The sequence below is a fragment of the Manis pentadactyla genome, chromosome 5 (assembly GCF_030020395.1).
Source record: "Manis pentadactyla isolate mManPen7 chromosome 5, mManPen7.hap1, whole genome shotgun sequence".
Classification (NCBI taxonomy): Eukaryota; Metazoa; Chordata; class Mammalia; order Pholidota; family Manidae; genus Manis; species Manis pentadactyla.
The window spans coordinates 56816888-56843500 of record NC_080023.1 but is presented as its reverse complement, the minus strand read 5'-3'; the positions used below and the strand labels follow the sequence as shown (position 1 = coordinate 56843500).

General features: G+C 35.1%; 1 pseudogene; it reads left to right on the top strand.

The window, feature by feature from the left end:
• LOC118928673 (UDP-glucuronosyltransferase 2B31-like) lies at positions 1–26328 on the top strand (annotated as a pseudogene).
• The last annotated feature ends 285 nt before the right edge of the window (positions 26329–26613 follow it).

Below are 26613 nucleotides of genomic sequence, written 5' to 3'. Positions count from 1 at the left end.
TCTTGATTTAAGGAGAATACAGACACAGTCACATTTCACTTGCCACCATTCTTAACACACCTCTAAGATATATTACATAAGACAGACCACTTCATATTCAAGGTCATTGACTCTTAGCTTGATGATGGCTATTATAATAATAACACAAACATGAATCACATTCGTGTACAAGCAAGATCATCTACCTCTTTTTGCTTTTTCCACTTGCCATCCAAATGCTCTGTTCATGTAATGTATTTACTTGGAGGAGGAGGAGTTATATATTAACTTCCTGATTGATTTCTCCTTGATAGAAGCACCAGCAATGCTACAAGAGGACAGAAAGTTGAAGAGAGACGTTGTTCTCCACCAGGATGTCTATGAAATGGATTTCAGTTCCTCTGCTGCTACGGCTGGCTTGTTACTTCAGCTCTGGGAGCTGCGGAAAGGTGCTGGTGTGGCCCACAGAATACAGCCACTGGATCAACATAAAGGCAATGCTGGATGAACTTGCCCAGAGAGGCCATGAAGTGGTTGTTCTGGCATCTTCAGCCTCCATTCTTGTTGAGTCCACCAAATCACCTGCTATTAAATTTGAGATTTATCCTACATCTTTAACCAAGTCTGATTAGAGGATTTATTTAGGCACAATATCAGAAGATGGACATATGATTTTCCAAAAGATACATTTTGTACATATTTCTCACTACTGCAAGAAATTGCATTTATTTATAGTGATTGCATTGAAAAGCTCTGTAGAGATGCAGTTTTGAACAGAAAACTTATGACGAGGCTGCAAAAATCAAGGTTTGATGTCATTCTTGTAGATGCCATTGGACCCTGCGGTGAGCTACTGGCTCAGCTACTTAACACACCTTTAGTGTACACGCTCTGCTTCTCTCCTGGCTATGAATTTGAAAAGTACAGTGGAAGCCTTTCTTTCCCTCCACCCTATGTACCTGTTGTTTTGTCAGAATTAAGTGATAAAATGACATTCATAGAGAGAGTGAAAAATATGATGTATGTGCTTTATTTTGACTTTCGGTTCCAAATATTTAATGAGAAGAGGTGGAATCAGTTTTACAGCGAAACAATCGGTAAGTCATATTTTTTAGTAGGTAATACAAAGTCCCATCTTTACTAGGGACATGGAAAGTAAGTTTGTATAAATACAGAGTCAGAAAAATTTGGCTTTTATATTAAAATGATATTTCAATCTCACAAATATTATGGGAAGGCTTATACCATAGGTTAGGTATGAACCTTGGGGTCCATTATTAGCACAGGACATTCCAGGAAGTCAAAACCCACAAATCAAAGCACTGAGAATTTCCTGAAGCAATTATATATCCATTCTTTGTTTGTAATATTCTTTATTTTTTCATTTTTTATATTTATCTTGGTATTTGATTATCCCTTTATTAAAAATGGGGTCAAAATTATGAGCATTCATATACTTTATTTTTTGAGCAGTTTTTAGTTCACAGCAGTATTGAGCACAGATTTCCCATATATCTCCTGCCCCAACACATGCATAGACTCCCCCATTATCAACATCTCCCACCAGAGGGGACTATTATTACAACTGATGTATCTACACTGACACATTAGCCTCCGAAGTGCATAGTTTACATTAGAGCTCATTCTTGGTGTTGTACATTCTATGGGTTTCCACAAACTTATAATGACATTTATCCACCACTATTATATCATACAGAGTAGTTTCACTGTCCTAGAAATCCTCTGTACTGTGCCTATCTGACATATACATTTCACTATACTTTTTTCCATCTTTAAGAAAAGGCACTAGAAATTTCACTAACAATCTTGATCAAAGTAGACATGTAGATTGAGGAGTTATATATTGCTAGCACCACTATTGCAGAGCATTGAAAATATTCTTTCACTTGTTCTTCTTCAATTTCTTTATTTAAAGATTAAACTGTTTTGCCATATTAGCAGGATTCTTTGACAATAGATATAATAACTCTACCCCAGACTCCAGAATCTATAATTTGAGGTTCCTAATTATTATGCATTAATTCATAAATACCTATAAATCATGTTTTAAAGGCCTAAAATCTTGTCAAAAGGTGGACATATACATTATTAGTCTATATGTTTTGAAAACTGTCCCTCCATTAAATAAAAAAATGAACCAAAATTAAGGTGAAGGCAAAATTAAGATCATATCTATTTCCATACCTTTTCAACAGTTTATTTGCAAATATTTTTATTTAATACACAAATATTATTAAGCTCCTAACATGAACCAGTCCAGCCATAGGTACAAAGAAGTGAGCCAGAGTTTTCTTGGAAAAAACTTCACAGTTTTCTTGGAAAACCTGTGATCAAGAAAATAGTTTGCTAAACTGTAGAAACTAGACTGAGTACTCTAGGGAAAGGTGTTTCCATGGGTGTGATGGGGTTAATTGACTTAGGAGATGAAATTGTTTAAATTTGCATGTGTTAGTTTTGTAACTTATAAATAAATGCCTGTTTAATTCTATAGTGGCATAGACTTAATAACTGCTTATGACTGTGAATGTACTGATATGCTATTTGTGATGAAAGTGCCTTACACTTTGTCTTGTGTGTGTGTGTGTACATATATACGTATATATATACACATATATACATATATATATACACATATATATATTATAAAACATATAAATCTTATATATTTCTATAATATATATGTGTATCATCAAACCATGCTCTGTGTTTGTCTTATTTTATTTATATATTTTTTATATTAAGTATATATAATACAATGCACAGATCTTAGTATACAGCTTGATGAATTTTGACATGTGTATACACTCAGGTAACCATTGCCCAGAGCAATATATCAAAAATTCTCACTAATTTTTCCCCTTCACATATTTCACCCATTCCCCCACCACTCTCCCCTATGGCAACCACCACTCGTGTTCTCTGTGACTGTAAGTCTGTTTCTGTTTTGCTTATGTGTACATTTGTTTTGGTTTTTCATATTACACACGTAAGTGAAATCATAGGGTATTTGTCTTTGACTTATTTCACCTAACATAATAAACTCTAGGTCATAAATATTGCTGCAAATGGCACAAATATGTTATTTTTTGTAGCTGAGTAATATTGTTTTGTGTATACGTGCCACATCTTTTTATCCATTCATCTATCGATGGACATATAGGTTGCATCCATTTTTTAGAATGAACATAGTAGTTCTAGGGATTAGAGATTTTGTTTTCTTCAGATAAATTCCCAGAAGTGGAATTGCTTGGCATTTCTATTTTTAGTTTTTTGAGGAAATGTCATACTGCTTTCTATAGTGCTTGCAACACGTTGCAAAACCACCTGAAGTGAATGAGGTTCCCTTTCATCCACATCCTTGCCAACACTCCCTGTTTCTTGCCTTGCTGATATTAACCATTCTGACTGGTGTGAGGTGACATCTCATTTTGGTTTTGATTTGCATTTCCTTGGTGATATGTAATGAGCATTATTTCATTTGTCTGTCAGCCATCTGTGTTTCTTCTTTAGGTAAATGTCTATTCAGGTCCTCTGCCCATTTTCTCACTAGATTATTTGTTTTTTTGATGTTGAGTTGTATTAGTTCTGTATGTATTTTGGATATTAACCCCCTATTGGATATATCATGTGAAAATATATTTTCCCATACAGTAGGTTGCTTTTTCATTTTGTTGATGGTTTCCTTTGCTGTACAGACACTTTTTAATTTGATGTAGTCTCACGTGTTTATTTTTGCTTTTGTTTTCCTTGGCTGGGAAGATATAGCCAGAAAAACATTACTAGCGCTGATGTTCAAGAATTTACTGCCTATGCTTTCTTCTAGGACGTTTATATTTTCATGTCTTACATATAGGTCTTTAATCTATTTAGAGTTTCTATTTGTGTATAATGTAAGACTGTAATCCAGTTTCATGTTTTTGCATGTAGTCTCCCAGTTTTTCCAATACCATTTATTGAAAAGACTATCTTTTCCCCACTGTAATATTCTTGCCTCCTTTGTCATATATTAAATGACCATATAGGTGTGGATTTATTTCTGAGCTCCCATTCTTTTCCACTGGTCTATGTATCTGTTCTTGTGACAGCATAACATTGTTTTGATTATTGTGGCTTTGAAGTATTATTTGAAAACAGGGCATATGATACCTACAATTCTTTCTCAGTCTTTGCCTATCAGGGGTCTTTTTTGGTTCCATACAAACTTTAGGATTATCTGCTCTAGTTCTGTGACAAATGCCATTGGTATTTTGATAGGAATTGCACAGAATCTATAGATTGCTTAGGGAAGTATGGCTATTTTAATCATAGTAATTCTTCCTATACATGAGAATGGAATAACTTTCCATTTACTTGTGCCTTCAATTTATTTCATCAGTGTCATAGTTTTTAGGGTACACATTTTCATCTCCTGGATTGAATTTTTTTTTAATCAAGTTATTTTATTATTTTTGATGTAATTGAAAAAGGGACTGATTTCTCAACTTCTCTTTCAATTAGTTCATTATTTGTATATAGAAACAAAAGATTTCTGTTTACTGCTTTTGTATTCTGAGACTTTACTGAATATTTATTAATTCTAGTAGTTTTTTGGTGGAATATTTAGGGTTTTCTATATATAATATCAAATCCTCTACAAATAATGACAATTGTACTTTTTCCTTACCAGTATGTATGCCTTTTATTTCTTTTCTTATCTAATTACTATGGGTAGAACCTCCAAGGCTATGTTGAATTAAAGTTGTGAGAATGGGGCACCCTTACCTTGTTTCTGATCTTAGAGGAAAAGATTTTGGCTCTTTACCATTAAGTATGATGTTAGGTGAAACCACAGATATTTTAAAACATTTTTTACTACATTTTTCCAAACTACTTTCTTAAAATTCCCTAGTATATTCATATTACATTGTTCTCATCTCCTCTACCTTTTATTTTTTTCCTTTCAGGAAGACCAACTACACTTTATGAGTTAATGGGGAAAGCTGATATGTGACTCATTAGAACGCATTGGGACTCTGACTATCCTCACCTACTCTTACCCAATTTTCAGTATGTTGGAGGCCTCCACTGCAAACCTGCGAAACCTCTGCCTAAGGTAACTGATTCCTTTTTTGTTTTGTTGTATTTGTTCTGAGGCATTTATTTCACCGGTATTCTGGCTTAAAAGAAAGACCACTCCTCAACAATATGAATATGTGTCCCAACAACATTGCAATCAAACCTAACATTTCTTTGCTGTCATTTCAGCATTTAAACAATTCCTCATTTGAGATTCCAGGGTCTGACATCTTACAGCATTAAAGGAATTGCTTAGCCTATTAAATCAGGTAATTTCTACTATATATCATATGTGGACAAAATCTCTGTAAAGCTCTCTTGGGGAACATGGTTTTCAACATCATAGCTGACTAACAAAATGAGCACAGAGAAAATGTACACTGCATATATGATAAGGACCATAAATTCTGAATATTTAATAAATAACAAATAATTGTGACCACTCATATCTGAAAACTGCCATAGTATAAAATTGCAAACGATTGTGTTAGCATATAGGATGATGTTCCTCATGGAGGAATGCAATAATCTCATGTTTTAAATTGACATTGAATCTTTAAGACATAATTTAAAAGCAAACATCCTTTATTAAATTATTTTATGGTCTCTTAATCATGTTTATTTGACAGCAAGAGAAAACTAAGATCCTATACAAGAGTTAATCTAGTTTGATTTTGACGACAGTATGTTTAGCTATATGTGGTAATTACCACAAGATCTAAAGCCTGAGGTAAAATTAGTAAATGTTCTATTCAATCTAATGAATCAATCTATTGTTTTTTTTTCCAGCTTTATTAAAGTATTATTGACATATAAAATTGTAAGATATATAAAGTGTACATCATGGTGATTTGATGTACCTACACACTGTGAAGAGATTCCCCTCATGTAGCTAATTAACACATCTATCACCTCACATATTTATCTTTTTTATGTGTGTGAGAACTAAGTTTTACCCCAAGCAAATTTCAATTATACAGTACAGTGTTGTCAACTATACTCACCAGGTTATACATTATATCCTCAGACCTTATTTGCATTGTAGATAAAAACTTGTGATCTTCAATCAAGCTCTTCTTATTTCCTTTAGCCTCCAGTCCCAAGCAACCACTTTTCTTCTCTTTTCCTGAGTCTGACTTTTTTTGTAAGGATTACACATATAAGTAATAGTAAGCAGTATTTGCCTTGGTCTGGCTTACTTAACTTAGCAAACGCCTTCAAGGTCCATCCATGTTGTCACCAATGCCATGATTTCTTTCTTTCTCATGGCTCAATAATATTTGTGTGTGTGTGTGTGTGTGTGTATGTGTGTGTGCATGTGTATCACATTTCCTTCATCCACTAATCCATTTACAGACATTTAGGTTGTTATTAGCCATATCTTGTCTGTTTTGATAATGTTTCAATAACTACGGGAATGCATATCTCTCTTCTATATCCTGTTTCATTTCCTTTGGATACCCAGACCTAGGATTACTGGATAATAGGATAGTTTTTATTTTAATTTTTCGAGGTACCTCCATACTGTTTTCCATAGTTGCTGCACCAATTTACCTTCCCACCAATAGTGCACTGGAATTCCCTTTCTCCACATCCTCACCAAATTTGTTATCTCTTTTCTTTTTGATGATAGGCATTCTAACAAAAGTAATATCTCTGAGGTTTTGATTTTCATTTCCTTGATGATTAGGTATGTTAAGCCCCATTTCATGTACCTGTTATCTATTGTATGTCTTCTTTGGAAAATGTCTATTCAGTTCCTTTGCCTATTTTTCAACTGTACTATTTGATGTTATTTTTATGGGCTTTTTATATATTTTGACTATCAACCCTATACCAGATACATGATTTCCAAATATTGTCTCCCTTTTGTAGGTTGTCTTTTTTTTCAAAATTTCCTTTTCTGTGTGGAAGGTTTTAGCTTGAGATAGTCCCACCTATTAATTTAGCTTTCATTGCCAGAAAGGATATTTTCCTTTCTGATTAACTTATTGTTAGTGTATACATATTCAATGGAATTTTGTATATCGATTTTGTATCCTGGAACTTTACTGAATTTGTTTTTATTAATTCTAACAGATTTTAGTGAAGTCTTTAGGGTTTTAAACATATATCATGTTGTTTGTAAATAGAGACCATTTTACTTGTTCCTTTCCAATTTTGATGCCTTTAATTTCTTTTTATTACCTAATTGCTCTGGCTTGGGCTCCCAGTTGTATGTTGAATAAAAGTGGCAATAGTGGGCATCCTTCTCTTGTTCTCGATCTTAGAAGAACAGCTTTCAGCTTCTTACCATTGATTATGTTGTTGGTTGTGGGCTTGTCATATATGGACTATATTGTGATGAGGTAGGTTTCCTCTAAACACAGGTTGTTTAGAGTTTTCATCTTGAGTGGATGTCGAACGTTGTCAAATGCTTTTTTTCTTTTTTTTGCCTCTATTGAGATGATGATGTGATTTTTATCCTTCATTCCATTAATATGGTGTATCACATTTATTGATATATAGGTCCTGAACCAACCTTGCATCCCTGAAATAAATAAATCCCACTTAGTCAGGGTGTACAATCTTTTACATCCTCTTTTATTTTTTGAAGAACCTTTTTGAAAGGGATTGGTACTAATTCTTATTTACATATTTGGTTGAATTCAACATGAAGCTATCTGGCTCTGGAATTTTCTTTGTGGGAAGATTTTTTGTTACTGACTCAAGTCACCTTACTAGTAATACTCTGCTCAGATTTTCTATTTTTTTATGATTCAGTCTTTGTAAGTTATATATTTCTAAGAATTTACCCATTTTGATAGGTTGTCAAATTTGTTGTCATTCTTATTAGTCTCTTATTCTTTGTGTTTGTGCGGTACCAGTTGTGATATCTCTAATTTGAAATTTTATTTGTTTGAGTCCTGTCTCTTTGTTTCTTAGTATGTCTAGCTAAAGGTTTGTCTATTATGTTTATCTTTTCAAAATAAGTGCACTTAGTTCCAGGGATATTTTCTATTGTGTTTTTAGTCTCTACTTCATTTGTGATATTTGTTATTTCCTTCCTTCTAACTTTGGGCTTAATTTGTTGTTCTCTATCTAGTTCCTTGAATGTAAAGTTAGGTCATTTATTTCATATCTTTCCTTTATCTTATTGTAAGTATTTACCACTATAAACATTGCTCTTAGAATTGCTTTTGCCACCTCCCATAAGTTTTGTTATGTTGTATTTGCATTTTCATCTGACTCAAGATATTTTTTATTTCCCTTTATTTTTTGACCAATTGGTTGTTCAGTAGTACGTTTGGTCTCCACATATTTGCAATTTTCCAGTTTCCTTTTTGTAATTTATTTCTAGTTTTACATTATTGTGGTCAGAAAAGATACTTGGTATGATTCCAACACTCTTAAATTTACTAAGACTTGTGAACTAACTTATGATCTATCCTTGAGAATGTTCCATGTGTGCTTGAGGAGAATGGGTATTCTGATGTGTTTAGATAGAATGTTCTGTAAATATCTATGAACTAGTTCTTCTCTAATGTAACTAAACACTAATGCTTCCATGTTGATTTTCTGTCTGGATGATCTATCTTTTGTTGAAAGTGGGTCATTGAGTCCCCTACCATGATTGTATTGCTATCTCTCTCTCTTCAGGTTTGTTACAATTTGCTTTATATTTAGGTGCTCTGGTTTTAGGCATGTAAATATTTGCAAATGTAATACCTCGTTAGATTGACCCTTTCATCACTATATATTAATTTCTTTGTCTTTTGTGACCATTCTCACACTGATATAAGTATAGTTAGTCCTAATTTATTTTGGCTTCCATTTTAATGAAATATATTTTCCCTTTCCTTCACTTTCAGTCTGTGTGTGTCAGCACTGAAATGAGGCAGCCATAGTTGGGTCAATTTTTTTGAGCTATTCAGTCACTCTGTATTTTAATTAGATAGTTAGGCCATTTAAATTTAAAGTAGTCATTATAAGCAGGTGCTTACTATTGTCATTTTGTTCAGTCTTTTCCTGTTGTTTTGTAATTTCTTTTTTCCGTCTTCTCTTGCTCTCTTCCTTTGTGATTTGATGAGTTTTGTAGTGGTACACCTAAGTTCCTTTCTCTTTATCTTTTTTGTATCTACTATAGTTTCTTGTTCTATAGTTGTCATGAGGCTTACATAAAACATCTTCTATTTATAATAGTCTATTTAAGCTGATAATGACTAATTTTGAAGGCATACTAAAACTCTGCATTTTTACTCTACTCCATACACATTTTATGTTTTTGGTGTTAAAATTTATACTTTTACTCATATCCATTAAAAATTTATTATAGTTATTTTCCAAAATTTTTGTCTTTTAACCTTAACTGTAGAGTTATAAATGATTTGCCCACCACCATTACATTTCTCTGAATTTAACTATATATTTACTTTACAGTGAGGTTCACACTTTCATAATTTTCCTGTTACTAACTAATATCCTTTCATTGCAGCTTGAAGAACTACTTTTAACATTTCTTGTGAGACTGTGCGGATGAACTCCTTCAGCTTTTGCTTACTGGGTCCTCTTTCTTTCACTTTCAATTATGAAAGCCAACTTTTCTGGGCAGAGCATTCTTCACTGGCAATTTTTTCTTCTAGTACTTTGAATCTATCATGCCAGTCTCATTTAGGCTGAAAAGTTTTTGCTGAAAAATCTTCTGATAGTTTTATGGTGGTTCCCTTGTACATACCAAGTTGTTTCTCTCTCCTGTTTTCAAGATCTTCTCATCTTTAACTTTTGACAGAAATTTCCTGACTGACTCCTCAACCATTACGATAGCTCCAATTTATCTCAGGTGTGAGTTCAAACTGAAAAATGCATGGCAGGTGCTAATGTGGTAGAGAGGGTGTTTATGACAGAAAATAACTCTGGCATTAACACTGTGATCACAAAATATATATATTTAAGAGTTGCAGTGTGAAGCACTGTGCAGTGAATAGCACATTCTAGTGGGACATCAATTTTACAATATGATTTCACTGTAAAAGAAGTCATATATAACAAACCTGGAAATACTGTCACTCAAATATGTAACTACATACACACACACATGTAAATGTATTATAAATAGGACTTTTAGGCTATTTTGTGGAAATTGGAAAACTATACCAGACTCCTTAATATCAGTAGTTCTTAACCTCTAGCTATTAAATGATTTAGGGGAAGTGTTTGGGAAATTCTAATAAAGTGTAGGTTTGAATTATATAACTAAAAGAAAACTATATTAAGTCATCTTAATCATAATACTTAGTGCTCATAGGGAAATAAAATACTAATGGCCAAACTAAAATAATTAACCAAAAAACCTGCCTGGAATAAACAAGATCCTGCTGCATAGCCTCCTTCCAAGTCTATATTAGCAATTAGTAATATTATAAATGAAGAGTCTTGGTGTAATACTGTCTAATAATATTACCTACCCAATACTGTGTGCTACATCTATTTCATTCTTACTTATACATGCACATACACCCTTGCAAAAATATACATAATAATGGAAATCAACCTCATATTACATACATCTTTCCAAAGGTATTGAAAGGTTAGGTCCATTAAAAAAGAAAAAAAGAAAAATAGTACTGAAAACATAAGTGAGCTTTCTCAAAAAAATTAAAATTAGAATTACCATTTAGTCCAGCAGCAATTCCATATCTTGATATACACCTGAAATAATTAAAATCAAGATATGCATGAGATATTAGCATACCCATTTTATAGAGCACTATTCACAGGAGCCAAGAAGTGAAAGCAACCCAAATGTCCATTGACAGATGGTTCAGTAAGAAAAATGTGGTATTTATACACAATGAAATTTTGCTCAGCCATAAAGTAAAGGAAATTCCATGATTCCACATGGAAAAGCTTGAGGACATCATGCTGTGGGAAATGGGCCACTCACAAAAAGATAAATCTGCATGATTCTACTTACATGAGGTATCCACACTGCTCAAATACATAGAAATAGAGACTAGAATGACAGTTGCTAGGGATGGTGAAGGGAAATACAGGAGATTTTTATATAATGATACAGAGTTCTAGTTTTGTAAGATGTAAAAGTTCTGGACATTAGTTCCCCAACAATGTCAATGCACACACTACTGAACCATATACTTAGGAATAGTGAGCATGGTAAGTGTTAGGTCATGTGTATTGTGCCAGAATTGAAAATGTATGCAGTACCCAATAATTCCTGATTACACTGGATTTGTCTCTTTAGTTGTTTCTAGCATTCCCTTCAATAGTGTTTGCTATGCTGTTGTTCTTTTGTGATGGAACCAATGCTTTCTCCACAGGAAATGGAACAGTTTGTACAGAGCTCAGGGGAAAACGGTATTGTGGTGTTTACTCTGGGGTCAATGGTCAGCAACATGTCAGAAGAGAGAGCCAATGTGATTGCATCAGCCCTTGCCTAGATTCCACAAAATGTTAGATAATGGGCCTTAATAGTGTTCAACTACCTAATGAGTCCTTTCAACTCTGTAAAGGGCCTGCTTACAGAAATTTTCTGCATGCCACCTCAACCTTATGATAGCTCCAGTTCATGTCAGGTATGAAGTCAAACTGATATATTTGTGACAGGTGCTAAAGTAGTGCTTGAGGGTGTTTTTGACAATAACATTGGCATTATTATGATCACCAAAAATACAGATTTCAGAGTTTCAATGTGAGGTTTTGCTTCTACGAATAGTATTGTAGGCTGGTACAGATACCACCAAATTCTATCCTATCACTTGCCTCGTTCCCCTGCAGGATTCCTGAGGGTTGTGTGCACACTACAGATGTACCCAGAAAGGTGTTAAATCTTAGCAGTGACATTAAGCACAAAATGATAAAGTCTGAAAGGTGTCATGCAGTTTAGGTTTGCCAGGTCATCCCGGCCTCTCTTATTTTCCCTAAATTTTGGAATAGGCCTGTTCAGTGTGCTTTTTAGGGTCCTATTAAGGAAAGGATGGCCAGGGCTCACCAAGCTGCATTAAGCAACCATCCAGCCACAATGATTTAGAAGAGGAAAACTGAATGCCCTGATGGACTGGGCCCTATACAGAGTGAAGGGAGAACGTAAACGAGAAGGAGGGAAGTAGGTCCACCCTCAAGGTGACCCCATGCTTAATAACAGGTGTCCCTGGAAAGAACTCTGCTTTTAACCTATCAGAATAACAACTCCTCCGTTTGAGGAAGAAGAGAATATATGAAGGAGCCAACCAGAAGCAAGCTTAACATGGGAAAGTTTCAGATGTCCCCTCTCCATAAAACACAGTAGTATATTGTTTTCTGATGTATACACTATACCTGCTCTATTGGGGTATTTGTGACCTTATTTTTTATTTTCTAACTGAAACAGCTTTTCCTTATCACCTCTGCTAATTTTCTGCTGAGCATCTGAAGTTACATGAACATTCATATAGCAAATATGTATTATGACTGTAAATTGTAATTCAATTTATGAGGATGACTGAGGGACTCCAAAAACAGAATCTATTTTGGCGCAGGGCATGGAAATTGCTAGGCTGTAGCTCCCAGTTTAATCAACATTGTCAGTGCTTTGTGGTACATGACTGAAGTGTGAACACTCAGTTGAATGAACTTTACCATCATCACAACTTGGAATTTTTTGTGACCGTTGTACTGTTACATATGAAGTACTGACAGGCTCTTCTCTCTACATCTGAATAATTTCCACACCTGGAAATTTAATGATACTCTGGGTTCATGTAAATAATCACCTCTTTAAATTTTTCTTGAAGTACTGCCTAACAATTAATAATCTAGAAAAAGTTAAATGCACTTACTAAGGAGAAATTATCTATGTGAATAAAGTATTAATAAACAGAATTGTTTATTTCTCACAATAATTAGATTCCATAAAGTAGCCTTTCTGTAAATCAAAAAACGTAAAACTAGTAAAATAACTTATGGAACAAATGGATGTAAGTGAAGTCTTTTCTGTATGTTACACTAAAAAATATTAATGTTACATTAGAAGATAAGAGCAATTATAATAAAAAGATAAAACAATATAAATGTGTATTTTTTGCACTACAATTGTAATGACTACCTAAAAATGTCTTAAATACTTTGATTTGTCATTGATAATCTCAGTTGCCTAACCTCTATGCATGAAACATCACAATTGCATACATAATCCGATTGAATATAAAATAAGAATGCAAAATGTGGGTATTCCTATTATACCAGTGTTAGATAGTTTTCAAATTTAATATCTCTTGTCCTTATCATTGTGTATCTATGAAAAAGATTTAACTAGATTATCCCTTAATTTCTTTAGAATTCTCACATGCTATAACTTCAAATGTTTGCCTTATAGAATATAGTTATTTTCTTTACCCTAACAGGTTCTATGGAGATTTGATGGTAAAACACCAGAAACCTTAAGGTGGAATACTCGACTGTATAAGTGGATTCCCCAGAATGACCTACTCGTACGAATTGAAAACAAACACTGAAATGAGAGTAACTCCAGCCAGTGATAATAGTTCACCAGAGAACAAATTTGCTGAGCACTAATTATTGAAAAACTCAAAAAAAAACCTTAACTTACTTATATTTATTTTCCAGTCCTAGGGGGAAAAGGATAAGCAATAACAGTTGTCATTTTATTATACAGTCTCATTAATTATACTGTCTCCTTATGGCCAGAAACACACTACCTTTATTTCAGGTGTAATTATTTCTTTCAGAGAATTTTTCAATAGTTATTTGGATCTCTGACTCCTAGTTCTCCCACATTGTGTCTATCCTTTCCCCTTCTTTGTGGGAATTTAGGGCCATGAAAAATAAAAGCCTCCTTTACTATTCATGATTCTCCATTTTCTATAGGAAAATATCCTTAATCTTCATGAAGTGATAACACATTTCAGATTAAAGTGTAGCCTTTCCTTCCTCTGATACCAGAGCCGTCACCGGCACATTTCCAGCTGCTTTGACACTGGAAGACTCAGTGGCTTCACTATTTCTTTAAGAGAATATGTCATAATACGTCATCTTTTTTCTCTGCACATTTCTTATGTCTGAAATGTTCTCTTTCAACTTGTCCATCTGCAATCTTGTATTTATTTTTCAAGTCATAAGTACCACACCAATCTTCATTTATCTCTCCAGCACACTTATGTGCTTCCTGTTCTGAGATCTGAGAAACATTTTAATGAAGTTTCAGGTGTATAAATCTGTGATCTAGAACATACTGCCTCTTTCAATGTATAGTTCAAGTTTCATTTATTTCTAAGATTCATAATTATAATTTGCTGAAATTCACCTAATCCTAGGTCATCCAAAGACAAAAGCCTTCATAACTCATGGGGGAACCAACGGCATCTATGAGGCAATCTACCAGGGGATCCCCTTGGTGGGCATTTCTTTGTTTGCAGATCAACCTGATAACATTGCTCGTTTAGAGATCAAGGGAGCGGCTGTCAGACTGGATTTGAGGACACTGTCTAGTTCAGATTTGCTCAATGCATTAAAGAGAGTCATTAATGACCCTCTGTAAGTATCACAATATTTTTAAATACATAGTATATACATATAGGTTCTTTTGTCAAGAGTGAGCATGAGTTTCATCCCATATTTAAGAGGCTAATTTAGAAATTTTTAACATGATTTCACCAATCTTAAACCTGCTTTTATTTTCAACAAGACATTTATTTCAAAGTTGCATGTTAAACCCATGATTTAATGAGTAACCAATGGCTGCAACAATTTTCTACGAATGCAAATGCAAAAGTTATGCAGGTAATTGTAAAAAGAAACGTTTTTAAAAATATGATAGAATCCATGATGAAAGAATGAAGAACCTGAAATTATAAATATTTTTTTGCTGAATAACTTTTATCATTATTTTAATGTATTTTATAATGATATGTAATTTACATACCATAAAATTCCATGTTTATATATAACATATATGTTTTGTGTTACAAAGTTATGAAACCATCATCATAATCTAAATTTGGGACATTTTCATCAGTTCAAAAAGAAACCTCAGGTGCCTTATAAGTCACTCTCCATTCTCCTTGCCTTAGTCAACTACCACTGTACTTTCTTATAGTTATAAATTACCATGTTCTGAACATTTCATACAAATGGAACCAAAAATATATGGTATTTTGCAACTGCTTCTTTTCACTTGCCATGTTTTTCAGTTTCATCCATGTGGTAGTTCTGTACTGATGAATAATATTCTAGGGTATGGGTATGCTACATTTATTTATCCATTTATCAGTTTATGAACATTTTGATTGTTTTCCCATGTGGGTATTATGAACATTGCTATACACATTTTTGTGTGAACGTGTGTTTTTTTCATTTATTTTGGATGAATATCTAGGAGTAGAATTGCTAGGTCATACATGGTAACTCTTTGAAGAACTGCCAAACAGATATCAGAAGAAGTTGTGCCATTTCACATTCCCATCAACTATGTAGGAGAGATCCATACTTTGTCAACACTTGTTATCTAACATCTTTATTATTATTATAATTATTATTATAGCCATTCTAGTGGGTTGAGTGGCCTCTCCTTATGGTCTTGATTTGCATCTCCCTTATAGCAAAGGCTATTGAACATCATTTCATGTGCTTATTGACCATTCATGCATTCTCTTTAGAGAAAGGTCTATTCCAATACTTAGACAAGTTTTGAATTTGGTTGTCTTATTTTTGAATAAAATTAATTATTTATGTACTATGGATACAAGTATATTATTAGATATATGGTTGGTTAATATTTTCTATCATTCTGGATAGCCTGGTTTCTCAATTTCTTGACTGTGTCCTTTGAAGCATAAAAGTTTAAAATATGATAAGATGGATATTAAACTCTTCCATATTATGGAGAAAAATAAGATGCTAGAATTTGTAGTGCCCAGTGCCTAGCTGACAACCATCAATTCAGCATTTACTACTACTAACAGCATTTATTGTATTAGAAGTTATCACTTGAAAAATACTAAACAAATGTGTATTATCAAGAAAATGGTAGAATAATCAAAGATAAAAAGACTTTTAAATAGGCAAGAAAGGCTAGAAAAAGAAACAAGGAAGGTTTAACAAATTCAAAAGAAACAATAAAGTGGTAAATGAAAATGTAAATATGTCAGTACTTACATTAAATCTAAATAGACTAAATCATTTAAAGTGAATTTAAAGTGGTCAGACATAATTATAAAACCTATATACACTGTTTATAATATATGCTTAAATAGAAGTGTAAAAGAGTTTAAGTACAAAGGTAGGAAAAGATCTATTTCAGCCAGTAACCTTAGAAAGACGTTGTACCTCTAATATCAGACATAGTAGTCCAGAAGCACTACTAAAAATAAAAATAAATCTTTCATAATAATAAATAAATATTTCAAAACAATATAATTTATAAATTGGTAACACCTACTAATAAAACCTCAAAGTAAAGCAAAATTTGACAAAAGAGAAAATTAATATATAAATCTATAATCATAATATAGTTTCTAAACACCTTCCCTAAAAACATAGGAAAAAATGACAAAATAATGGATAAGTACCTGAAAGTTTTGAAGAGCACAATATAAAAATGTGAACACTTTGAGATATATATAGGTATAGATACAGATAAAACAAAAGAGAATATACGTTTTTTCAAGACTGGAATAGATACTGGTATTGACATTTGCTCATTCATATACAAAGACTCAGCAATTTGAAATATACGAATTAGAAAGAGTATATTGTCTACCTTACTAGAATTCACTTTGAAATCATCAAAAAGAAAGATAGCTGAGACATCTCTAAATTTTTTAAATTAAAATACTTCTACAAGGCGGAGCCAAGATGGCGGCATGAGTAGAGCAGCGGAAAACTCATCCCAAAACCACATATATTCATGAAAATATAACAAAGACAACTCTTCCTAGAATAGAGACCAGAGCGCACAGGAAAACATCCAGACCACATCCCCACCTGAGAGAACCCAGCGCCTCGCGAAGGGGGTAAGATACAAACCCCAGCCTGGCAGGACCCGAGCGAGCCTCCCGCCAACTCCTGGTGGGAGAAGAGTCAGAGTCGGGAGGGAGAAGGGAGTCCAGGACTGCTGAACACCCAGCCCCAGCCTCCGGACCAGAGCGCAGACACTGTGCATGTGTGGGGTCCTGGATACTAGGGAAACAGGGCAGCAAGACTGGTGAGCAGGTCCCTGAGGCCGGCATCTGAGGACAAAGAAAAGCGAGTGGTTTTTTTTTTTTAATTATTTATTTAATTTTTTGTTTGCTTGTTTGTTTTCTGTTTGTCTGTTTTGTTTTGTTTTGGTGAGTGCTTTTTGGAAGTCTTAAAGGGACAGGGTGGGACACTTAGTCCAGAGGCAGGAAATCTGGGGATCTCTGGGCACTCTAACCCCCTGGACAGCAGGGAGCATGGAGGCACCTCACGGAGATAAATAGCCTCCTGACCACTCCCCCTCCAACGCAGATCCACAATTTTGGAGCAGCGACCTGAGACAGGCCACGCCCACAACAACAGCGGAGATAAACTCCATAGCAGCTGGGCAGGAAGCAGAAGCCCTGTCTGTGCGCATATGCCCAGCACAAGCCACTAGAGGTCACTGTTCTCCCAGGAGAGGAAGGCCACAAACCAACAAGAAGGGAAGTTCTTCCAGCCGTCACTCGTCCCAGCTGTGCAAACTATTTCTATCACCATGAAAAGGCAAAATTACAGGCAAACCAAGATCAAAGAGAAAACACCAGAGAAGGAGACAGACCTAACCAGTCTTCCTGAAAAAGAATTCAAAATAAAAAACATAAACATGCTGACAGAGATGCAGAGAAATATGCAAGAGCTAAGGGATGAAGTCCAGAGGGAGATCACAGATGCCAGGAAGGAGATTACAGAAGTGAAACAAACTCTGGAAGGATTTATAAGCAGAATGGATAAGATGCAAGAGGCCACTGATGGAATAGATACAAGAGAACAGGAACGCATCAAAGCTGACATAGAGAGAGATAAAAGGATCTCCAGGAATGAAACAATATTAAGAGAACTGTGTGACCAATCCAAAAGGAACAATATCCACATTATAAGGGTACCATAAGAAGAAGAGAGAGAAAAAGGGATAGAAAGTGTCTTTGAAGAAATAATTGCTGAAAACTTCCCCAAACTGGGGGAGAAAATAGTTGCTCAGAGTACAGAAGCACACAGAACTCCCAACACAAGGGACCTAAAGAGGACAACACCAAGACACATAATAATTAAAACGGCAAAGATCAAGGACAAGGACAGAGTATTAAAGGCAGCCAGAGAGAGAACAAAGGTCACCTACAAAGGAAAACCCATCAGGCTATCATCAGACCTCTCAAGAGAAACCTTACAGGCCAGAAGAGAATGGCATGATATATTTAATACAATGAAACAGAAGGGCCTTGAACCAAGGATACTGTATCCAGCATGATTATTATTTAAATATGATGGAGGGATTAAACAATTCCCAGACAAGCAAAAGCTGAGGGAATTTGCCTCCCACAAACCACCTCTACAGGGCAGCTTACAGGGACTGCTATAGATGGGAGAACTCCTAAACAGAGCACAGAACAAAATACCCAACATATGAAGAATGGAGGAAGAAGAATAAGAAGGGAGAGAAGAAAAGAATCTCCAGGCAGTGTATATAACAGCTCAATAAGTGAGCTAAGTTAGGCAGTAAGATACTAAGAGGCTAACCTTGAACCATTGGTAACCACGAATTTAAAGCCTGCAATGGCAATAAGTACATATCTTTCAATAGTCAAACTAAATGTAAATGGACTGAATGCACCAATCAAAAGACACAGAGTAATAGAATGGATAAAAAAGCAAGACCCATCTATATGCTGCTTACAAGAAACTCACCTCAACCAAAGACATGCACAGACTAAAAGTCAAGGGATGGAAAAATATTTTTCAGGCAAACAACAGAGAGAATAAAGCAGGGGTTTCAGGACTAATATCAGACAAAATAGACTTCAAAACAAAGAAAGTAACAAGAAATAAAGAAGGACACTACATAATGATAAAGGGCTCAGTCCAACAAGAGGATATAACCATTCTAAATATATATGCACCCAACACAGGAGCACCAGCATATGTGAAACAAATACTAACAGAACTAAAGGGGGAAATAGACTGCAATGCATTCATTTTAGGAGACTTCAACACACCACTCACCCCAAAGGACAGATCCACTGGGCAGAAAATAAGTAAGGACACAGAGGCACTGAACAACACACTAGAACAGATGAACCTAATAGACATCTACAGAACTCTACATCCAAAAGCAACAGGATACACATTCTTCTCAAGTGCACATGGAACATTCTCCACAATAGACCACATACTAGGCCACAAAAAGAGCCTCAGTAAATTCCAAAAGATTGAAATCCTACCAACCAACTTTTCAGACCACAAAGGCATAAAACTAGAAATAAACTGTACAAAGAAAGCAAAAAGGCTCACAAACACATGGAGGCTTACCAACACGCTCCTAAATAATCAATGGATCAATGATAAAATCAAAATGGAGATCCAGCAATATATGGAAACAAATGACAACAACAACACTAAGCCAAAACTTTTGTGGGACATAGCAAAAGCAATCTTAAGAGGAAAGTATATAGCAATCCAAGCATATTTAAAAAAGGAAGAACAAACCCAAATGAATGGTCTAATGTCACAATTATTGAAATTGGAAAAAGAAGAACAAATGAGGCCTAAGGTCAGCAGAAGGAGGGACATAATAAAGATCAGAGAAGAAATAAATAAAATTGAGAAGAATAAAACAATAGCAAAAATCAATGAAACCAAGAGGGGTTCTTCGAGAAAATAAACAAAATAGATAAGCCCCTAGCCAGACTTATTAAGAGGAAAAGAGAGTCAACACAAATCAACAGTATCAGAAACGAAAAAGGAAAAAATCACGACGGACCCCACAGAAATACAAAGAATTATTAGAGAATACTATGAAAACCTATATGCTAACAAGCTGGGAAACCTAGGAGAAATGGACAACTTCCTAGAAAAATACAACCTTCCAAGACTGACCCAGAAAGAAACAGAAAATCTAAACAGACCAATTACCAGCAACGAAATTGAAGCGGTAATCAAAAAACTGCCAAAGAACAAAACCCCCGGGCCAGATGGATTTACCTCGGAATTTTATCAGACATACAGGGAAGACATAATACCCATTCTCCTTAAAGTTTTCCAAAAAATAGAGGAGGAGGGGATACTCCCAAACTCATTCTAAGAAGCTAACATCACCCTAATACCAAAACCAGGCAAAGATCCCACCAAAAAAGAAAACTACAGACCAATATCCCTGATGAACGTAGATGCAAAAATACTCAACAAACTATTAGCAAACCAAATTCAAAAATACATCAAAAGGATCATACACCATGACCAAGTGGGATTCATCCCAGGGATGCAAGGATGGTACAACATTCAAAACTCTAACAACATCATCCACCACATCAACAAAAAGAAAGACAAAAATCACATGATCATCTCCATAGATGCTGAAAAAGCATTTGACAAAGTTCAACATCCATTCATGATAAAAACTCTCAGCAAAATGGGAATAGAGAGCACGTACCTCAACATAATAAAGGCCATCTATGATAAACCCACAACCAACATTATATTGAACAGCGAGAAGCTGAAAGCATTTCCTCTGAGATCGTTCACTAGACAGGGATGCCCACTCTCCCCACTGTTATTTAACATAGTAGTGGAGGTCCTAGCCACAGCAATCAGACAAAATGAAAAAATACAAGGAATCCAGATTGGTAAAGAAGAAGTTAAACTGTCACAATTTCAGATGACATGATACTGTACATAAAAAACCCTAAAGACTCCACCCCAAAACTACTGAAACTGATATTGGAATACAGCAAAGTTGCAGGATACAAAATCAACACACAGAAATCTGTGACTTTCCTATACACTAACAATGAACCAACAGAAGGAGAAATCAGGAAAAAACTCCATTCACAAATGCATCAAAAAAAATAAAATACCTAGGAATAAACCTAACCAAAGAAGTGAAAGACTTATACTCTGAAAACTACAAGTCACTCTTAAGAGAAATTAAAGGGGACACTAACAGATGGAAACTCATCCCATGCTCGTGGCTTGGAAGAATTAATATCGTCAAAATGGCCATCCTGCACAAAGCAATATACAGATTTGATGCAATCCCTATGAAACTACCAGCAACATTCTTCAATGAACTGGAACAAATAATTTAAAAATTCATATGGAAACACCAAAGACCCCGAAAAGCCAAAGCAATCCTGAGAAAGAAGAATAAAGTAGGGGGGATCTCACTCCCCAACTTCAGGCTCTACTATAAAGCCATAGTAATCAAGACAATTTGGTACTGGCACAAGAGCAGAGCCACAGACCAATGGAACAGACTAGAGAATCCAGACATTAACCCAGACATATATGGTCAATTAATATTTGATAAAGGAGCAATGAACATACAATGGCAAAATGACAGTCTCTTCAACAGATGGTGCTGGCAAAACTGGACAGCTACATGTGAGAGAATGAAACTGGACCATTGTCTAACCCCATACACAAAAGTAAACTCAAAATGGATCAAAGACCTGAATGTAAGTCATGAAACCATAAAACTCTTAGAAAAAAACATAGGCAAAAACCTCTTAGACATAAACATGAATGACCTCTTCTTGAACATATCTCCCCGGGCAAGGAAAACAACAGCAAAAATGAACAAATGGGACTATATTAAGCTGAAAAGCTTCTGTACAGCAAAAGACACCATCAATAGAACAAAAAGGTACCCTACAGTATGGGATAATATATTTGTAAATGACAGATCCGATAAAGGCTTGACGTCCAAAATATATAAAGAGATCACCCACCTCAACAAGGAAAAACAAATAATCCAATTAAAAAATGGGCAGAGAAACTGAACAGACAGTTCTCCAAAAAAGAAATACAGATGGCCAACAGACACATGAAAAGATGCTCCACATCGCTAACTATCAGAGAAATGCAAATTAAAACCACAATGAGGTATCACCTCACATCAGTAAGGATGGCTGCCATCCAAAAGACAAACAAAAACAAATGTTGGCGAGGTTGTGGAGAAAGGGGAACCCTCCTACACTGCTGGTGGGAATGTAAATTAGTTCAACCATTGTGGAAAGCAGTATGGTGGTTCCTCAAAATGCTCAAAATAGACTTACCATTTCACCCAGGAATTCCACTCCTAGGAATTTACCCTAAGAATGCAGCACTCAAGTTTGAAAGACAGATGCACCCCTATGTTTATCGCAGCACTATTTACAATAGCCAAGAATTGGAAGCAACCTAAGTGTCCATCAGTAGATGAATGGATAAAGAAGATGTGGTACATATACACAATGGAATATTACTCAGCCATAAGAAGCAAACAAATCCTACCATTTGCAACAACATGGATGGAGCTAGAGGGTATTATGCTCAGTGAAATAAGCCAAGTGGAGAAAGACAAATACCAAATGATTTCACTCATCTGTGGAGTATAAGAACAAAGGAAAAACTGAGGGAACAAAACAGCAGCAGAATCACAGAACCCAAGAATGGACTAACAGGTACCAAAGGGAAAGGGACTGGGGAGGATGGGTGGGTAGGGAGAGATAAGGGGGGGAGGAGAAGAAAGGGGGTATTATGATTAGCATGCATAATGGGTGGGGGGTAGAAAGGGGAGGGCTATACAACACAGAGAAGACAAGTAGTGATTCTACAACATTTCGCTATGCTGATGGACAGTGACTCTAAAGGTGTTTGTGGGGGGGGTAGCTGGTATAGAGGAGAGCCTAGTAAACATAATATTCTTCATGTAATTGTAGATTAATGATAACAAAAAAAAAAGAAAGAAAAGGGGGATTACTCCCTGATAGGATAAAACTAACTGTAAATCAACGAATAATGCATGCTCTAAATATCCTTAATTTTGATCATTTAAAGGGTGTCAGATGATCAGCTATGGAAGTACATTTTTCTGATGATATTCCTTTCTCTTAAAAAAAAAAAAAGCAGTTCCTGTGTGGTGATCTCCAATAAGTTCTTCACAATGATATAAAGGGCATATCAAAGTGTGGGCAAAGGGTTTGTTTGTGTTTATACAGAGGATCAAAGCCTAATTTGGCTACCCAGAAAATGAATTAAGATTCGATATGAAGAAAAACTCCCAACATCAACTTTCTCTGGAAGAGTCATTCCAGAAGATGATCATCAAAAAATTTCAACAAAGATCCTGGCGCTGTTGCAATTGTAGCTGCATTCATCCCACCGGTTCCTAGACTTGTCATTGGAATGAAGAAGGAGATATCTAAGCTGGCCTGTGCATACAGTAGAACAACAAATTCGACTGGATCTATACTGTCGGAACTCAACCAAGTATTAGGAGAAGTGCAAGTTATAGTGCTCCAAAATCTTGCAACTACAGACTATCTACTGTTAAAAGAACATAGGGGATGTGAACAGTTCCCAGGAATGTGTTGTTTTAATTTGTCTGATTTTTCTCAAACTATTCAAATTCAGTCAGGCAATATCCATCATATCATTGATAAGTTTTCACAAATGCCTAGGGTGTCTAACTGGTTTTCTTGGTTTCAGTGGAGATGGCTGGTAATTGTAGGTCTGCTTTGGTTATGTAGCTGTATTCCTATTATGTTAATGTGTGTGCGCAATTTAATTAATAGTTTAAAACCTATACATGCTTATGTTACTCTACAAGAAGATATGTCAAAGAAATAATCAATCTTCCCATGTTTTCTTCCATCTGCTACTTCTATAGCTTTTCTTCTTCCTTCCTAATTACAACCCTTAAGTAGAATTCATGCCTCATAACGAAATTACCAAGTATCATAATTCTTCCAAGTGGTAAAGATACCTCAAGACAAATGCTGGTCATAAAAGCCACAAGGTGTAAATCTGCAAAGAAGTAAAAAGCTAACCTTTTCAAACAATATTGCTTCTCTCTCACTTACCAACTTTACATTTCCCTGTATGGCCCCGGAAGATGACTGGTTAGCCAGAGATGGTTAAGATTCCTGAAGGGAGGAACAACCTAAGACAGGCACAGTCGCAGGGGGGCCATCAGGTGAGAAATTGGGCATCAACAGAGGTGAGGCTTAGAACCTCACCCCCCCTGTTTTGAGAGAAATCTTCTGCATCTGTGGATGTTTTGTTGCCCTTGGCTAGCTTGGATTAATACTTAGTCTATAGGCACACACCTGATCATCTACATTTGCCCTCTTACAGCACTAAACTATGTTTTCTACCTTTACCTTGCATCTACCTACCACTTCAGCATTTTATTAAAAATAATAATAATAATAATAATAAGGGAGAAATGTGGGATTCACATATAAATCAAGTATAAAAATCAAATGAATATTCATATTTGACCTGATTGTTTATAGTTTATAATGTGTGATCAAAACCGAAAGTTTCTGTGATGACTGCCCTTGCACTGTTCATCATGTAAGAACTTATTCACTATGTAAGAATTTGTTCACCATGTAAGAACTTGTTCGTTATGCTTCAGAAGATTGGAGACTGTTGAGAATTAGGCTTGGGGTTGATTAATGATTGTGCATTGAGTCCCCTATACAGAATTTTATTGTTGTTAACAACCATTTGATCAATAAAATGAGAGATGCTCTCTCAAAAAAAATAAATAAATAAATAAAATACTTCTACATTATTCTGGGTCAATAAAGAAATCATGATCATAAATATGCCTTTTTCTCAGCAACTCCACTCCTAGATATATACAATCAGAATGGTAAAAATATGTAAACAGAAAAAATATGTAAGATTTTTATAATAGCATTAGTAACAGTGGACAAAAAATTGTTAACACAAATGTCTACTAATGATTAAATCACAAGATGATCTGTGGTACGGCCATGCAAAGGAATACTATACAGCAGTGGAATTAACCAATAAGTGACACACAAAAGACAAAAGGAAATAAGTACTACTATATGATTTCAAAATATAAATAAGAGAAACTAATTTATGGTGGTAAAATTTGCGATAGCAGTTAATTCATTGGAAAGAGTAGTGACTAAAAAGATCAAGGAAAGCAGTGTGCTTCTGGGTAACTTGTGATATCCTATGTCAATATCTGAATAGTATGAACATTAGCATATTCACTTCACAATAATTTTCTAGCCAATTTTGAAATTTTGAGCAATTAGGCTTATGTGCATTTTTCTTACATATTTTATATTTAAATATTTCTTATATAAAATAAAATGCATTTTAAAAACTCTAGTAATCAAGTGGAAAAAAAAAAGACCACACACACACACAAACAGAAGAAAGCCTAGGTTTGCTATTACAGTGTGGCACAGTAAGAAGGCCAATAAGCCCACAGTAGAGTGTGTGTCGATCAAAGGATAGGAGAAGAGGTTGCCAGAGTCTGCCCATGTAAGGTCCTATAGGCCAAGAACAGATTTGGAATTTATTCTAAGTGTGATGAAAGGTCATATGGAAACTTTAGCAAAGAGCATCATAATCTGGTGTCTATTTCAAAGAGCATACTGGCTACATGATGGAAAATAAAGAGAAGGGGCAGAAGAGAAGAGTGGAAGCCCAGGGATTGGTGAAGAATCATTTCACCCATCAAGACACAATTCATATTAAGTACTTCATGAGGAGTATGTAAAAGTGAACTTTTACCATCTCATTCTTCATTACCTCTGCTAGAAAAGTAAACTATCCCATCTTAACTTTGTCTTCAATTTTTAATTGTCAATCAGAAAATACCAATTTGAAAGCCAAACCCAATTTAAAAATGTACTACAGCAATTTTATAACACTTATTTTGAATCATTCATAAGACACTTTTCAAAAGCCTTTCATGGGGATATGCTTAGGCAAATTAACTTCCTTTCCATGTTGCTATCTTTGTATTTCCCCTGCAGATATAAAGAGAATGCTATGAAATTATCAAGAATTCATCATGACCAGCCAATGAAACCTCTCGATCGAGCGGTCTTCTGGATCGAGTTTGTCATGCGCCACAAAGGAGCCAAGCACCTGCGGCCAGCCTCCCATGACCTCGCCTGGTTCCAGTACCACTCCCTGGATGTGATTGGGTTCCTGCTGGCCTGTGTGGCCCCTGCTCTATTTGCCATCACAAAATGTTGTCTGTTTTGTTGACGGAAGTTTGCTAAGATAGGAATGAAGGACAAAAAGGAGTAGTTGTATCTGAGGCCTGATGCTGGGATGACTCACAGATGGCCCTCCTCCAGTTTATTCCAGCAAGAAACTGCAATGTAAGGTTCCCTTCCTCCTGTGATAAAAAGACTTTTCACAATTTAGCTTACCAGATCAAATTTGTTTTCAAGGTATTTACTACTTGTTTAAGAGTTAGAAATATGTCATGCAGAAAAGAAAAACCTGGCATAAAACAGAACTATTTTTCTAATTCGAAAGGTCTACCAAAAAAAGTGAGCTTAAATGTGTTTCCAACCATGCACGTGGACA